Raw genomic sequence first — 17,213 nt, 5'->3', positions numbered from 1 at the left:
TTATTTATCGCATGACGTTTTTGATTTATGATCCAACTTTAGTATGCACACATGATTATGACACTAGCATGCTTCTTCATATCCCACGAGATATGGGGATGGACCGAGAGGTAAATCCAATTCTCCGGCTCTGAAAGTTTGAGACTTGAGGGGTTATTCACGAAAGTAGTTCAAAATCTCACGAGGGCACCATTGTCTATCACAGAGCTTAATGGATCTATCCCAATTCGACGTCACGAAGTAGAGGATAGCACCTTGATACAATGATCATATCATCGCAATACGATATCAAATAATTTGTAAACCCCTCTATACTAACATAGTAAAGAGGATGGCCCAGATCATCTCACGAGGACTACAACGATGAAGGTTAATCTCATATTAGGGTTTTTCTATTTTTTTATGGGGTTTAATATGATGTAGTTATCAAACTAAGCAAGGAACAAAAGCTAGTAACATTTATTGAATTGGACATCAAGTAACCTAAATTATGAATGTAATCTAACTCATGCAATTTCTAAACAAATCACATCACCTAGTCTAACCTATTGTCTAACACGAATCAAACACTAAAAGCAGCATAGCAACTAATCAACTATAAACCAATTAACTAAAACTAATTTCGATCTAACAGCCGCGTGCACAGGAATGTAATAGTTCATCTTCTACACTGATCGCAATCAAAAGCTATATTCTCCAACAATGGAGCAATCAATGAAATTGAACATGCTTACAGAGCAAGCTAGGGTTCTCCCAAGCTTGATTCAGCTGGATCTAACATGATCTAGTTCTGAGCTCCAACAAAACCAATTAAACACATATTAGGAAATAATTCCACAATTTATAAACATCTCACCGAAGTTCATAATAAATCCAAACTCATAAAATACGACACGAATGCAATTTAAGACACACGAACAGGTTAAAACGCAAGTATAAGGCCCAAAATCTAATATAAAAATATCGGTTATCAAGTCCCTCACACTTATTCTTGCATGTCTTGGGCAAGTAAACGAAGCTACAAAATAATCAACATCCATCTCCCTAGTAATTTCCTAGCAATACTTTAAGAATAGTAAAAGGTAATTACTCACAACCATCAAAAGACCAAAAACATTTACGAATTCAGTTCCTACATTAATCAACAAGCAAGATAACTTCAAACAACTTGACTGACTAAGAGTGATATAATCTCACAAGGTAAATATACTCTCTCCCTCTTACAATCATGCATGGAATTGGAGTTTCACTCAATGCATCTCACAACACTTCACTACAATATGTTTTCTTATTTTCCAATTCTCCACCACTATAACATCCACAATGTGCATGAATCAAAAGGATTTATCAAGAATTGAAATGAGATTAAAAAGAAACTAAGTGAGACAAACAAAATGGGTAAGGGAAAAGAATCAAGGAGGAAGTGAGAGTATTGGAGGGGTAAACCTGATGAGTTAACTCAATGATGCACATCAAAGAATATCTTCTAATATGCTTCATCATCATCCTTGTACATTCTTGCCTTGAACCAACATGAACAACTTCTTTAAGTGAGAGATAATGTTCTTTAAGTGAGAGATAATGCCCTTCAAAAACCTTGAATATGCTTGTTCTTGGATATTCGAATACATGTCTCTTCTTTACTGTTTTCTTACTTGCTGTCGTGCTATCCCATTGAAGATTATTCAACATTCCCAGTTTCAAAGTTTCAGAAACTCTAAAATCTTACTAAGTTTTGAAAGTTTCAACCTCCACACTTGTTTCAATTAGTGACTCTTGCCTCTCAAACAACTTGCATCGGCCCCACGACCATTCTTACACGAAGATAATGTTGCCAACATCAACTAGAAAGCCCTCTAAAATGGGATCAATTCCTGCAATTCATGAATTAGAGACCCAGATTCAGGTTTTAGTTCCTGGTTCTTGCTCTCCTATCAATTTCTGAATTCAAAGGCTCAAATCCGGTAGGAGTTTAAAGCATTGAAGCTGCCACAGGTTCTAGAATTTCAGAAATTAGGTTTAGACTTTCAAATGTGCCCTTTAGGAATTCAAGTTTAGGATTGAAGGTTAATAAGGTTTCAAGAAGTTGATGGCAAAAGATAACTAAATTTGATTTCTGAAATTGCTCCTATTGTGCCGTTAGCAGCTTTTCAATTTGATGCAAAGCTCAACTCTTCTCAACCTTTGCATACATCAGATCCTTGGACTTAAGTTTCAGAATTCAAGAGTTAAGGTAGTTCCAGCTTGAGTTATGAAAATTTCAGTGTAACAAAGGCCCTCATTTGGCACTGTCATAATAAGAAGTTGAATTCTTATTGCTGCTGTTCAGAAATCACAATTCAATTTGGCACCAATAGGCTCCTTAAGATTCTTGTTTTTCTCATGCAATTCTCTGCATTTCCCATTCCAGGTAGCTAATGATTCCATTATCTATCACGTACACTTCATTGGGAGGAAGGGTCAAAGCTCATCACAGATGTTAGACACTCGAGTTATCATTTAAAGGTTTTCTCAATTATCAACAGCATGGAATTCAATGGCATCAATTAGCTCCCAAGAATTCAGAAACTCTTCTTTCAATCTTCTCAGTTTTTTTCAATTTCTGCATTGTATCAACTTCAATTCCTTAGTATTTTTTAAACTAAATCCAATGTTTTTGTTCCAATCTTTCAACATTCAAACTGATGGGGAAGATGGTCAACTTCTCCATTGTTTCTCAGCAGTAACAGAATTCAGATTCAACAAAAGCTTGGCAACACACTTGCAGACTCAGCATTTTTGCATTTCCTTATCAAATTCTTTTCCTAACCCTACCTTGATCACTATCAGAATCCATCTCTTTAGTTCAGGGGTTCAAAAATCCAATAAAACCTTCAATATGAAATCAATCTCTTCAGTTCATGGGTTCAAAAATCAGATTCAAAGAATTATGCCAAAGAATTCTAGCAATGAAACTAAATTCTGAATTCTGGTTTTTCAGCAACTTCAGTTTCAAAAATTAGAATCCTAGAAACTTTCGACTTAAGTCTTGCAAAACTAGTCTTACTAAAAGGTATCATTTAGCACTAAATCGATGGGAGCTTGAATTCTAAATGTTGTTGTTCAGGAGCAGCATGTGGAGTTGGCACTAAATAGGTTCACAGTTTTCTTTTGTTTCTCTTCTTTCCTATTGGAGTTGCATGATTTAAATAATACGAGAGCTTAACTCTAATCCTTCAATTTTTAGAGAATTACACCAAGCATCTAATGGATAAAGGATCAAACTGCATCATGCAGTAATCCAGTTGATCCCTGTTTGAAATCTCTACCTGCTCATTTATCTGTGGATGATAAGAAGTGGACACTTTGTGCAAAACATCGTACTTGCTCATAAGCGCCTTCATGTGCCTGTTGTAAAAGTAGGACCCTTAATCGGTAATGATCGCCCTGGGTATCACAAACCTGCAAAATACGTGAGACCTAACAAAATTCACAACAATTAAAGAATCGTCAGTCTTGGTGGGGATGACCTTGATGAGGTGTGTTTTGTTAAATTATTTTTTATTTAGTTATTTTGAGATTTTATTTGTCACTCACACTCTTCAAAATTAAAATTTATAATTAACTAAAACCCCTAATTGTCATTCAAGCAGTATAATAGAGGTCCGGGTCGTCTCTCTCATGGAATTAATGATAGGAAGTCATCCTAGACAACATGGTGCGAGATTTTTACTGTTGATCATATTTATTCCTAAATATTCACAAAATTCATTTATTAACAATTAAATCCTACACTTAACAAATGAATATTAATTATACATAATTCACAACTTAAAACCTATTGTACATCCTAATCACAAATTTATTCAGACAACCTCCATTTCACAATATCATCTATAATTAACACAATTACATTATAACACAATAAATTCCACAAATTTACAATCTAGTCCACTAACAATGTACAACTAAACATAAGTTATCTAAACATGAATAAACACAAAATCATATAACAATAATTGTTTAAATCAAGAAAGAACATGTTCTTTATCCACAAATTGTAATACACACAACATAAATTAATTTGCAAACCATTAACATGAATTGGTCATTATATTAACAATTTCTCAAGGTACACAATACAAGATGTTCCATTTATTTTCTAAACAACAAAATGAATTTCATTTCCAATACATCAACCAACAATCCACATATCATTTCCCTTTTTTATACATAAACAACACATCATGTGGTTCTACTACAAACTCATCCAACAACCAAACATTCTTAGTTACAATCGATTTCAACCCAATAACAAAACTAAATCAAGAACAAGTTTATATCATTATCCATTACAAACATCAAATTACAAAGCTATCACACTATGTTTCATTCAACAACAACAATAAACAACCTATCAAGTTCCATCACTACAATTGCAACCATACAACTTAACTTTTATAATCCATTTCCATGTCTATAAATTCAACAAAATATCCCATGGTTCAATTTATTCCCAAGATTTCAACAGCAAGAACACTTCATAACAAATCAACAAACACATATGCTCATTCTAATCCATCTTAATTCAATAACATATTCATACAACACCATTTATATGAATCACAAAAATTGTAGAATCAAACAACCGAACCAAATCACTAATAATTCTATTCCTATTCAACAATTACAGAAACAAGAATAGGAGAGGGGGGTTGATTGAAATCATTCTAACGAACAAAATCAAACTAGAAATTTGAGTTAGAAGTTAGGGTTTTACCCGAATCGGCTCAGAACAGAGCACACAGAAACTCGATTGATTTGCACCAACGGGACGAAGAACCTTGTCGGAGTTGGACGACTCCGGCGAGATTTGATCGGAGAAACTGAGATCCGGAGCTCCTTCCTCTGCCCGAACCCCTGCTGTCCACGAACAGAAAATCAGAACCCTTACCTTGCTTCATTAGTGGATAAGGGATGCCTTTCAAAAATCACATATGGCAGGGGTGGATGACAGTACTCGAAACCAACTTTTGAGCATCACCGATTTTCAGTAGGGGGTGATGCCTTTCGGATCTAGGGGATCCCCATTGCCTCTCAGAAGCTCAGGATTTCAGATTACAAGACTTTATTAGATGCTCTGACGAGGAGGGTCACATCTTGGCCCAAGACAACCCTATCCTATACAGGGAAGGCGCAACTGGTAGCTTCGGTACTACAGGGCCTCGAGTGTTATTGGATGTCCATTCTGTCCATCGCTAGTGGAGTGATTGATCGTATACATGAGCTCTGTAGATCATTTATGTGGACCACTCGGCGACCCCTGATTGTGTGGACAGAGTTATGTCGGCCGAGAGCGGAGGGTGGTCTGGGCCTGAGGGACTTACGGGCTTGGAACCTAGCCTTACTAGCAAAGGTTCTATGGTGCATCTAGGACAAGCAGGATGCCCTGTGGATCAGATGGATACATCACAAGTACTTACAGAGGGTAGGGCTTTGGGAGTGGAGAGCAGGTTGCGGTGACTCCCCACTCCTTAAGCAGCTACTTCATATCAGAGACAACCTCCTCCAGGCAGCAGGTAACCTAGCAGCGGCAACGCAACTATTAGCATCATGGTTTCAACAGCGGCAGGGAGGCGTTAGGAGGGCATACGACCATTTCAAAGGTGTCAGACCGAGGCAGCCGTGGGCGAGGACAGTCTGGCACCGCTCCATATAGCCGAGTCATGCCTTCACATTATGGTTGCTGGCGCGGGGGAGACTACCAGTCCAAGCCGCGCAGGACTACTTACCGGAGAGGCGCTGCACATTCTGCCGACAGGAGGAGACCCTAGAGCATGTCTTCTTTCGGTGCGAGACTACTAGTCGCTTATGGGGGCGGATACGGGCGTGGTAGCACATGCGGCCTAAGATGACCACCTATCGGAGTACACTAAGGATCTTCAGGCGGCAGTACCGGAGGACTTCCACAGCCTCACTGGCACGGCACATCGCCCTTGCGGCTCTGGTACACCATATATGGGGGGCCCACAATCGCAGCATGCATGAGAGAAGGCGACTGGACAAGACGGCGCTCATTCGGAGAGTACAGACGCATGTGTATCGAGCGATGGGCATCTACACAGAGCGAGAGTTGCGACAGGAGTAAGCCACGGCGGATCATGACGTCTTTGGGACTGGATTCATGTCACATGCATTCTCATGTATCATGTACATTCACTTGCATATATACATTCACATAGGGAGAGCATTAGATTCGCACACATGTTAGAGTAGGGCTCCCTTGTATATATAGGTGCATTTGTATTTGCCCTTGCTTACACAGGCCATGTACATAGACTTGCATTCATGCATGCATGCTACCACTGTAAAAAAAAAAAAGACATTTTGGGGTGTATGGATCCACCCATCTAGATCCATTTAGTCCGCAGCAAATGGCTCCCGATAAAGACATCTCAAATCCGTTGATGGCTGAGACTTTGCCAAAAAGCCTATGAGGGTGAATAGGTCGGCCGACATGGCCTACCTAGTCCGTATTAACGGCTGCGATAAAGACACGCTAAATCCGTTGATAGCTGGCCACTTGCTAAAAGTGTGCAACTCCCAGGACTTCCTAGGCCTGGAATGAAGGACAGGTTCTTCTGAGGATGGCTGATGTGGTTGGCTGGCGCCTAGCGGACGGTGTGGGTAGAGCTAGCGGCGGCAGTTGCTGGTGGTGATGGACGATGGGGATGACAGGCACCTAGGGGAGGACGTGGGTGGAGCTAGCTAGATGACGTTCACTGTGATAGCTGCGCTACGGCTACACCTGCAGGAGATGATGGCTGGTGGAGATGCCACCGGAGAGGCAGTGACTAATGATTGTGCAGCAGTCTGATGCACGTGCATGCGGATATCGACCGACATTGTTAGTGCTAGACGGCTGGAGGGCTACCCTCACCATTCAGGAGGACGACATGGACACCTGTCGAGGACATGAGATGGTGACGTGGTTTTGTACTCATGATAAAGTCAGAGGCATTGAAATAGGTATGGTATTTATATGAGCACATGTACAGCTTACCTCTGGCGATTGCTCAGATCTGACAATTCGTCAGATATGATATGAGCTGACGTCATTGGAGCTCCTGTATCTTGGTGCATTCTCTTTGATGATATATATATTTACCTTTCATCGAAAAAAATCAGTGGATAAGGGATGATCGGAGTTTCAAACAGAACCTCCCCCGCGTTCGAAACCACATTGGCGAAGTCGGCCTCTACTCGAAGCTCCGATGGATGCGGAGGGATAGGGAGCTTGCCGAAGCAACCACTCATGGCTGGCACCCCTACTGTGCAGAATGTCGTCGGCAGCCAATTGCTAGAGCTGCCCACTCTCAACAACCTTCCACGATCGACGGAGATGAAGAAACTGTCGCATTCAGAACCACATCGGCGAAGGCTCCTATGGTTGCATTGGCGCTCGTCGACCGCGGCTACTGCACACAACCATGTTGATGCCAATCGGGAAGAACAGAGATGGCGGTGAAGAAGAAGTTGTCGGGAGCTCGTTGGGAATCATGAGCGAGAAGCTATAGTGCTCGCGATTCCCAAAAGAGAGAAAAAACCTAGCCAGGACCTAAATTAGGATTATATGCCCGTGCTGAATCGGCCGGCTTTAACCAAGAATGAATCGGATTGAGCCCGAACCAAACCAAACTCAAACCAGACCTGAACCAAATCGATTTTTTTTTTCTAAAATTGGGCTTTTCCTTGGGTTTTTGAATTGATTTTCTTTGCTTAATTTCAAATCTTTACAATTGAACTTAATTGTAATTATCCAAAAAGTATTATCTTCATTTTAATTTTTTACAAAATCAAATACCGTAAATTAATACCCATAAATTATCTCAAATTAATAAGAAATAGAATGAAGACCTCAAATTCATCCAAGTTAGAGAAATGGACTAAAAATCTAATTTATAATACAAAAAATGATCAAAATAATATGATATAACCCTAAATTATCCCATCCAAAAGCCACTTATCAGGCCTCCACCCATTTCGATACATAATCAACAGCTAACAATTTATAAGCAAATCCAAATGAAACAAGAAAATGATCCATAAAATCAATATCTCATACATCGAAAATCTCACAAAATAAAATGGATTGTTGGGTCATCTCATGAATACGTCCCATGTTTTCCATCCATTGATAGAGCTCATAAGTCTTACGAAATTCAAAAGCATCATGAAATTATTGGGATCGTCCCGGTGCAATACGCGTATTTACACATTTCGCAAATGTGCACAGCGAAAATATATAAATAATTAATCTAATTATTATCACAACACACGCATGACAAAACAGGAAATAACATGTACAAGGCATGACAGAAATTAAAATTTTAGAATAAAAGATGATTCTAAGCATACCTCGCGGATGATGACGTTGAGCGATGTTAGCATCAATTGAGCGGTCCTTTGTCGAAATCCCGCTTCTACTGGTGATCCAGGCCAAGCTCTCGTCTGGATGGTTTTGGAAGCCACGAGTCGCGTCATCATTTTCGGTACTAGCCGATGATCGATAACGATCGATTCGAGAGAAGCCTTATTCCGGAAACCACGCAACAACGTTTATCGCGATCGTTCTGGGGCTTTCTAACTATCATCGAAAATCATATTCCCGCTGTAGTTTTCGATAGTCAACCTTTGATCGCTGATAACAGACAAACAAGAAATTATTTTCGGTGATGATGGAACAATTCTCCAAAAGCTTCATAAGTTTTCGAGAGAATGACGAAGGGTCGTTAGATGACTGAAGTTGATCGGTAACCGCCGGACAATCTATCCGATGGCCAGAAATAATTTTCGACGATTGGACAATAAATTCCAACGGAAACCCCCAAATACAATCCGACAGCAAAACCAACCAACAGCTATAGTAGCTCCGGTGGTCGGCGACAAACACACTCTGGCAGCTTCACAAGCTCCCGGACCGACTCCTCCGGTAGCAATTCCGGCATTGACACGCAACGGCTCTAGCCATGACACAACAGCAGCTCCGACTACGGCAAAGCAAGGGCATGGTTGACAACCCAATTGAGCGGCACTTCGACAGTGCTCCAGCGGCGATAGAAGCCAGGCGACAACGACCGACAGCCCCTGATCAAGCAGCGTTCTGAACAAAGAAGAGAGGAAGAGGCCGACGTCGCGCGAAGGGAAGAAGAAAACCACTCGGCTAGGGTTTCTATCTCCCTTGTCGCTCACGCCCAACTGACGAGCTTCTCTGATTGCTTGCATGAAGAAGGCGACGATCGAGTGGCTGCTGTGCTCGGGGAGAAAGAAGCAGACGACAGAGGGCGGCGCGATCACGAAGAAGGAAGAAAGGACGCCACGGTTAGGGTTCTCGGATGCCATATCCCACGCGGTCGGCGATCAAAGAGGAGAAGGAGAAGCCGGCGCGCAACCGACTAAATCGTATCCTCAAGCTCCCAGATAGTCTCCTCGTCAGAATGATGCTGTCATCCGACTTTAACGAGCCGGATGGTCCTCCTCCGTAACTGATGCTCTTTGCGGTCTAGAACCCGTATTGGAGCCTCCTCATATGTAGCATCAGGCTGAATGAGGACCGATACATCCAACAGAATATGTGTGCGGTCTGGTACATATCTCCTCAGCATGGACACATGAAAAATGTTGTGAATACCAGCCAATGACGGGGGTAGCGCTAGGCGGTAAGCTACTGCTCCAATCCTCTCCAGGTTCTGGAAAGGCCCAATGTACCGTGGAATTAACTTACCTCGGAGGCTAAATCTCTTCACCCTTTTCGTGGGTGAAACTCTCAGAAATATATAAAAGTTAAAGCATGGTACAAAGGAAAAGAAATAAAACTGACAACCCAATGGTGAATGAGAGTTGTAGGACTACAGTACTGGGTAAGGGCCCTATACAAAAGAGGACACTTGAAAGTCCACGTGGCTAAGCAAACTGAACTCCAAAAAGCACCTCGTATCACTCTCAGAACCATTCTAAAGTTGGCACAAACAGTGTTCAAGGCACTGTACATAGTCCCAGGATCTCAAACTGAGCAGCTTGTAGGTCCACCAGCATCAATAAGGAAGTCTAAGAAGCCTGCTGAACTCTGATAACAGGTACCAAGCTAGTGGTGGTGAACTCCAACAGAATTCAGAGTCAGCAAGAGAGAACATCACAACACATCTGAATTTTCAGATCACTTAACAAGTTGTTGTTCAAACCTTGAATCTTATATACTTAACATACAAATCAAGTCAAATGAAGCTATTCCACAAGCTCAGATGCCTTAGTACCAATCAAGATTTAAGATTTCCACACATCAGCAATACATCAAACAGATTCGTGAATCTATTTCCAAAAGATTTTAGAGAGCTATGAATGATAGTGTAGAATTCATTGTAATTCAGCTCAGAAGTAGGTGTCATTAAGCACTGCAATAATAGGAGCTTTGATTCAAATTGTTACTGGCCATAATCAGCATTTAGAGTCAACACTAAATAGGTTTACAATTCAGAATTCCAGAATTCAAATCCATTAAAACATCATACTTTGAATCATGAAAAACTTGAGGAGCAAGGCGCATCAAGTGGTAATGAAAGATCAGGTAGTTCATTTAGATTTGTACTGATCCAAATCTCGCAATAGAAACTTGATACGTAACATGTTGGAATTTATACATCAATCCAAACTTTCTCAGCAGCAAGTTTTAGTTTCCTAAATTCAACTTTAGAAACCAGCTCCTTGAATGTTAGTTTTAGAATTGAAAGTCTGAAATAGTTCCGGCCTGAATCATGAAGAGTTTACAGAGGTTATAACAATATTTAGCACTGAATTATCAGGAGCCTCAACTAGAATAGTTTCTAGTTAGAAACTTGATAATTTCTATACTAAATTTCAGAGTTGCAGTTTCAGAAATCAATGAAGTAGAAGATTTGGCAAGGAATGATACCCCAGTTGACAATTAGAGAACAAGATCTCTACCTAAACTTTTTTTTCTGATTAGAGAGTTGTGACAAGAACTTGGCTTCCCAGAGACCAGATTTACATTCAATCTCAAAGAATTTATGCAGATTCGGTGCAGAGAATCAAATAACAGTTTCAGGCTTCAGTTTCAGAAATTCCTAGTTAATGGAGTTTCAGAGTGAATCATGAAGAGGAGAGCTTAGCAAGGACTCTCATTTAGCACTAGAATAGTTGGAGCTTCAATCCGAAGTAATGCTGAGCAGTTGGCACAAGAGAAAAATGCTTATCAATTGGAGGACACTTCATTCATATTTAGAGATCATCACCACTACAAATGAATTATCTTCACTAGAAATCTGATTAAGGCATGGACTTTCCAGCAGCTTTCCCTCTCTAAATCCACCTTCCATTATTCTTAGCAAATTTTTTTTCGAGTACAATTCCTATAATTTCTACAACTGCAGTGCCACACTAGCAAACATCTAAATCAAAAGCATTTGTTTCTGGAATCAGAAATCAAATTCAGGCATTCAGATTCAATGAATCAAATTCAATCTGTAATTCTGAATAACTGCTTTATTGAATTTGAAATTTGGAGCTGAATGTAGGAGTTGCATCCAATTGTAATTCCAGTCTTTGACCAACCACAACTTCAAGTGAAACTTCTATTCTTTTAGTGACAACTGGTGTTTTCTTCTTTCTAAGCTTGCCATTAACCAGTTCCTTAATTTCCTTGAATTTAATTTCAGATTTTGATTCTTGGATTAGTTGTTGTTTCAGAATTCAAATTCCATAAAATTCCAAATTTTTAACCATGGGAAACTTAGACAGAGGGAACACTGCTTATTAATGAGAATACAAGGGTTTACTTGAGCTTTTCATTTACAAGAATGTGTATAAACAACCTGGATATACAATAGTTCCTTCAGTTTCAGCTTTATTGACTTAGTTCCTGAACCTTGGAAACTCATTTCTATTTTTTTTTTCTTAACCTTAGTGTCAAACTTCTAAATAGCTGAAAATTTGTAAGAGCTACTAGCAATTAACTCAAGGTTCAGAATCCCTTACAACAGAAGCCATACAATTCAGAAATTTCCATTCCATCAAAATCTAGAATCTAAACTCAGCACCTCCAGGACATTTATGCTATTGTTGTTATTTGTTTCATTTTTTTTTTTTACTAGGGGCTGCATCTCAAGGATTGGCATATCACCTCTATAATAAACTATGAGACACAAAATATGTTGCATGAAGATACATTAGAGATCTTACATATGTGCAATCATTGAAATAAGAAAGCAATAGCAACAGAACAACTCAAGCAACTAGAACAAGGTAAATCTAATTCTTTGTAACAATCCAGTGCATCAAAACCAACCCTAAGAAAACATGGTTATATCACTATCCTTGATCACCCACTGTTTGATATCACATGTATGCATCCACAAACCATCCCAACCATGAAATTAATCACATTTTTAGTAACCATAATTAAACCAATAAAGTCCTTAAATTTTTATCCAATTTTCAATTTAAACAATTTATCATCAAACAGAACCTCAATATATTACCTATCCAAATCAATGTCCTCTCAATCTCCTCACAATTAGCCTTGTATGACTAATATTTACAAGATCAAAATATCTTTATAAGTCACTATCAGCACACAATTACAATAACGTAATCTCAGTCACATTCCAAACTAATCAATCAATAGGTCCTTTTGTTATTATAAACGTCAAATTATTTTCCCCAACCAAAACAAACCTAGCCAACAACAAAGGAATACAGGTAAGAGTCTACCTGATTTACCTCAATTACTAACAATGTATCTAATTGCATCACTACTAATCAACACCTCAATCGATACCTTTGCGATCAATTTCAACAGCTACTCCCAACAAAGGGGTTGTGAGATGATCGACTATGAGACTAAGGCAAAGGGATTTTACTCCAAGCTCAGACCAAATCATATGGAGACTAAGTCGGCACTTCACAAGAGAGATTATGAGATCATGAGGCATAGTCCACCACGCACATTGGGAAATATTTAGAGGCACAATTGCATGTATTATGCTGAACAGAAGCGTGACAAATAAACTTCTTGTGCTCCCAACAAGTAATGACAATTTCTTATCTGATCATAATTTCAATAAGACAATATTTAACCATTAGTTAACCGTTAATTATATTTAGTAAAATCTCAGTTAATTTTCAAAATATAACACTCATATACTTCGACAACAAAATTTAAAGCTCTTTTATATCTTCTTTATCTCATAATTTGATTTTAACTTCCTTCAGTCGGGGAATAATTCATGCTACTCTAATTATTCCAAAAGCTAATGCCTTAGTTTTTTTCCATCTCTTCTTTTTCTCATGTTATCCCTAACAATCCTCAAACATCTTATAATTATTTTTTTCTCCAACAAACTTCTTGAGCCTTGCTCTCCTTGGTCATTGTCCCTCATTGGTCCTCAAACATCAATTTGATGTTGGAAGGCCACCCAACTTGATATGCATAACTCCCTACGCATTGATCGACATATGACCTGATTATGATCTTTAGAATCTATTTAATCCTTGTGAGAGAACTCCCTAAGAACCTTTAGTCCTTTATTGACATGTTGGAAAGATCCAATAAATACACAATGTAATCTTCCCTCATAGTTAATAAATCTGAATTAAGTCAAAACGCGCGACCTTTAATTAAAGTCTCTTGCCAAAGAGAATGATGCAGAAGCATCTAGCAACACGTATTTATGATATAAAATGTAAGATCATAAATCAGATATCACCCAAATCCTTATCAAACACCACTACAAGAGTCATAATAAAATCATGGGTTAGGGTTTAGGGTTTAGAAGTCTGTCTCTGAGAGACAGGCTCAACCTCAGTAGGCCCCTCTGGTGGCTTGATCATCAGAGATTCGAACGTCCTCTTACGTGGCCGTCCTGCACCACGTCTCCGTGCAGGAGCATGTTTTCCTCGAGTCATATCTGAAACATTATTACCAAGTATTACCAAAGGTATACAGTTCCTAAATTAGACATTTTACCTATTGTCGTCTGGAGATGTCCTGTCGCCGCTAGTCCAAAACATGACCTTGTCGCAATAACGACTCTAAACCAAAAATCCGAAGCACCAAAACTGAAAGGCATTGCATACTTTTTTCTCTGATACCAAAATAAATTGGTATCAGATAAACTCCGAAAATCCGTAAACACCAAAAGTCTCGAAAACCTCCACTCTGATACCAAATAAATTGTCATGCCCCGGAAGACGGCTGTCCGAAAATTTCGACAGCATCTCCCCTGTAACAATTGTCATTTCCCTGAATACATATATATCATAAGGCCTACCTGGCCACAATAAGGCCTACACGGCCATAATCCATACATGACAAAATACATAACAAGAATTAAACTACTTGAATAAGGTCCACAACTAGTATTCTATAACATGCACGACAAAACCAAAACATGAATACGAAAATCCACACGGTATAAAGCAAGTTCTGAAACGTAGATACTGATAACGTAAACAAAACCAAAATAGTCGAATGCATCTCAACAGGGGACTAGCAGCGTGGCTCTCCAGACAGACGTCAACCTGAAAAGAATAAAATCAACGGGATGAGTTCAAGAAACTCAACGGATATCTAGTAGATATGTATAATAAGCTATCTAGCAGTAATAATCATGCCAGTACAGTAAGAAATGCACACTGAAACTACGGAAAAGTTGTACATACCAGAATCATCTATACCAACACAATGGCACGAACCATGCAAATAGATGCACGGTCGCCAAAGCAAATGCATAAAGCCTCCTGTATGTGCATGTCAAACATATGCAGCAAACAAAATGTAGCAAGCAATAATAAATGCAATCCATACAGTATGCACATGATGCAATGACATAGTCACCCCTGACGTCAGTCAGCCACCGTCACCGACAATGGTGAGGTCGAGTGGGTAGGGCTATGACAACTGTGCACTCTGCCGTCACTGCTCCTGCATGACCGAGTGGACAGGATGCTGGCGGAGTACACCTATCCTCCTACCCCAAGTATATGGGGGAGCATAGCTCTCATCTCCTCGTCTCACAGTAAAGAGGAGGGATCCCTGTAATGCTACCACGCTGCGACACCACTACCCCTGAGCGGCCGAGCGGAGCCCTGACAGAGCAACTGCACACACCCTCCTGATGTACCACTAACCCGTGAGTGGCAGTGTGTGCAGATCATGTAACTAACGACGGACTCAGACTACAAAGGAGTCGATGATCGCTAGTATGCAATCATGCAAGGATGGTGCATGACACTAATGCGTGCAATACCTACCAATCTATGCCCAGTAAGGAAACAGTATATCACTACTCTGATGAACATATATATATAAAGAGCAAGTATCAAGATGATATGAAACCTAAACCAGTAATAGATATAAATGATATACAACATGAAACAAGTAGTAACATACCATGGCAGATATAAAAGCATAAAATTACTACTAGTTATAGCAAAACTATACACATCAAAATGACATATCTCAAAGATAAGTCGAGATACCTGCCTTTCAAAATAGTCCGTGTAAGAAAAGAACCTCCGTCTAGAAGTCCGGTAGCAGGTCAATATCCTGTAACACGAGACTTAAACTTAGCTATTTACATATCAAGGTGATTAGCTAATGAAAAATTTAAATTGTATCAAGTCCGATCCTAGATATTCCTATTCATTTAATTAACTCTTAATTAAATGACAAACTCCTAATTATAATACCTATTGTAATTGCCCATAATTATGAGATATGCCTTTGGTTTAGGAATTCTCTTGATTACTTATCCTCATGTTCAAAGCAATGTCTTATGTTTATTCCTTTCAAAATGATGAATTACATCACTGATTAATTTTCAAGATTTTTCCTTGTTAGAAGGACTACCCAACTTTCTCTTTTCAACCAAAAGAAAACCACAATTTAGTTTAAATAAAATCATGCTCAAATGGTTGAACCGTATAAACTACAAAAATGACATTAATAACTTCCAATTGGCAATATTCCACCACGCCCATTGTATCATATGAAACACATCACAAAAATCTCTCAAATTGAGCTAAGGCATAAACAACACCGTAAAAGTTCATACATGAGTACTAAGCATGAAGTCGTTCTTTATCTTAATGATCTTCTTGATCTATCTACCCGATAGTTGGTGAATCTTAGAGGCTCGAAGATACCTGCTAAACAGCAAGCTCCGATTATAAATTTGAAAACCGAATCAAAAGATAGGTAAGGGGGTCTCATCAACAATGAAATCCTTACCATTCCAAGCGAGACAAGAGATGCCGGAATAGAAGTCTTCCTCCTCATGTGGACTCCTACTCACGGCCAGGGGACAGTGGCGACGGCTCTATCAGAGGACTCCGGCGTTCCTCTTCCCCACACGGCGGCAAAACCTCGGCGGAGCAGAGCTGATGGAGGAAGGAGGTGCGGCGGCAGTGGGTTCGGCTAGGTCACAGAGGAGAGGGAGAGGGAGACGGTGTTGGCTCCTTCTCCACGCGGCGGCGCCCGATCCGTGACCGACGGGCCGACGCTTCCCAAGATCGGGAATGGAGGAAGCAACGTCGGCGGCGGCGACCTCCCTCAGGTGAGACAGAGCGGCTGTCCGACAACCGAAGAAGGGAAAGCGGCAGCCGGGCGGTGGTGTCCTTCACAGAGGATAAGGGAAAGGCGCCGAGCGGCGTCTCAACGCGGTGACAGCAGCGTCGGGCAAAGGGGAAAATCGCGGTTTCACGCGGTGTCATGCGGCGTCTCCCTCCCTGGTTGCAGGCGATGAATTGAAGGGGAAGAGGAGAGGGCGTCGGTTTCAAGAAGGGAAAACGGTCGCGGGTGGCTGGAGAAAGAAATCGCGCCGTGTAACGGAAGAAGAACGGGCGGAAGAAGGAAAGTCGGGCGCGGCTAGGGGGAAGAAGAAGAATCGGGGTTACTGTATTCCTAACGGGCTAACGGAGTTTTAAACCCGAATCCAATAATCCTATATATATATATATATTTATATATATATATATATATATATATATATTATTATTATTACCGTACTTTACAACTATACTTAGTTAAATTTCGAAAATTTATTTTAAACTAATTTTTTTTATAATGCTATTCACTCCTGTCTCATACTTTTATTTATATATTACATAAAAGTTTTGATAGTATGAAATGTATCTATCTATATCATGATAAAATTGAA

The 17,213-nt window shown here is 39.8% G+C and overlaps 1 long non-coding RNA gene across 1 annotated transcript; it reads right to left on the bottom strand.

The window, feature by feature from the left end:
- Window positions 1-15,543: 15,543 nt before the first annotated feature.
- LOC141835779 (uncharacterized) lies at window positions 15,544-16,413 on the bottom strand. Its single transcript, XR_012602425.1, has 3 exons — window positions 16,286-16,413; window positions 16,110-16,200; window positions 15,544-15,601 (listed from the first exon to the last, which is right to left on the bottom strand). It is a non-coding gene; the product is annotated as an uncharacterized LOC141835779 (long non-coding RNA).
- Between the last annotated feature and the right edge of the window lie 800 nt (window positions 16,414-17,213).

Source organism: Curcuma longa, chromosome 10 (assembly GCF_044706935.1).
Source record: "Curcuma longa cultivar G26 ecotype Majalengka, Jawa Barat chromosome 10, ITB_CL_G26_1.1, whole genome shotgun sequence".
Classification (NCBI taxonomy): domain Eukaryota; kingdom Viridiplantae; phylum Streptophyta; class Magnoliopsida; order Zingiberales; family Zingiberaceae; genus Curcuma; species Curcuma longa.
The sequence above is the reverse complement of the archived record's forward strand: the minus strand, read 5'-3'. Positions and strand labels throughout refer to the sequence as shown.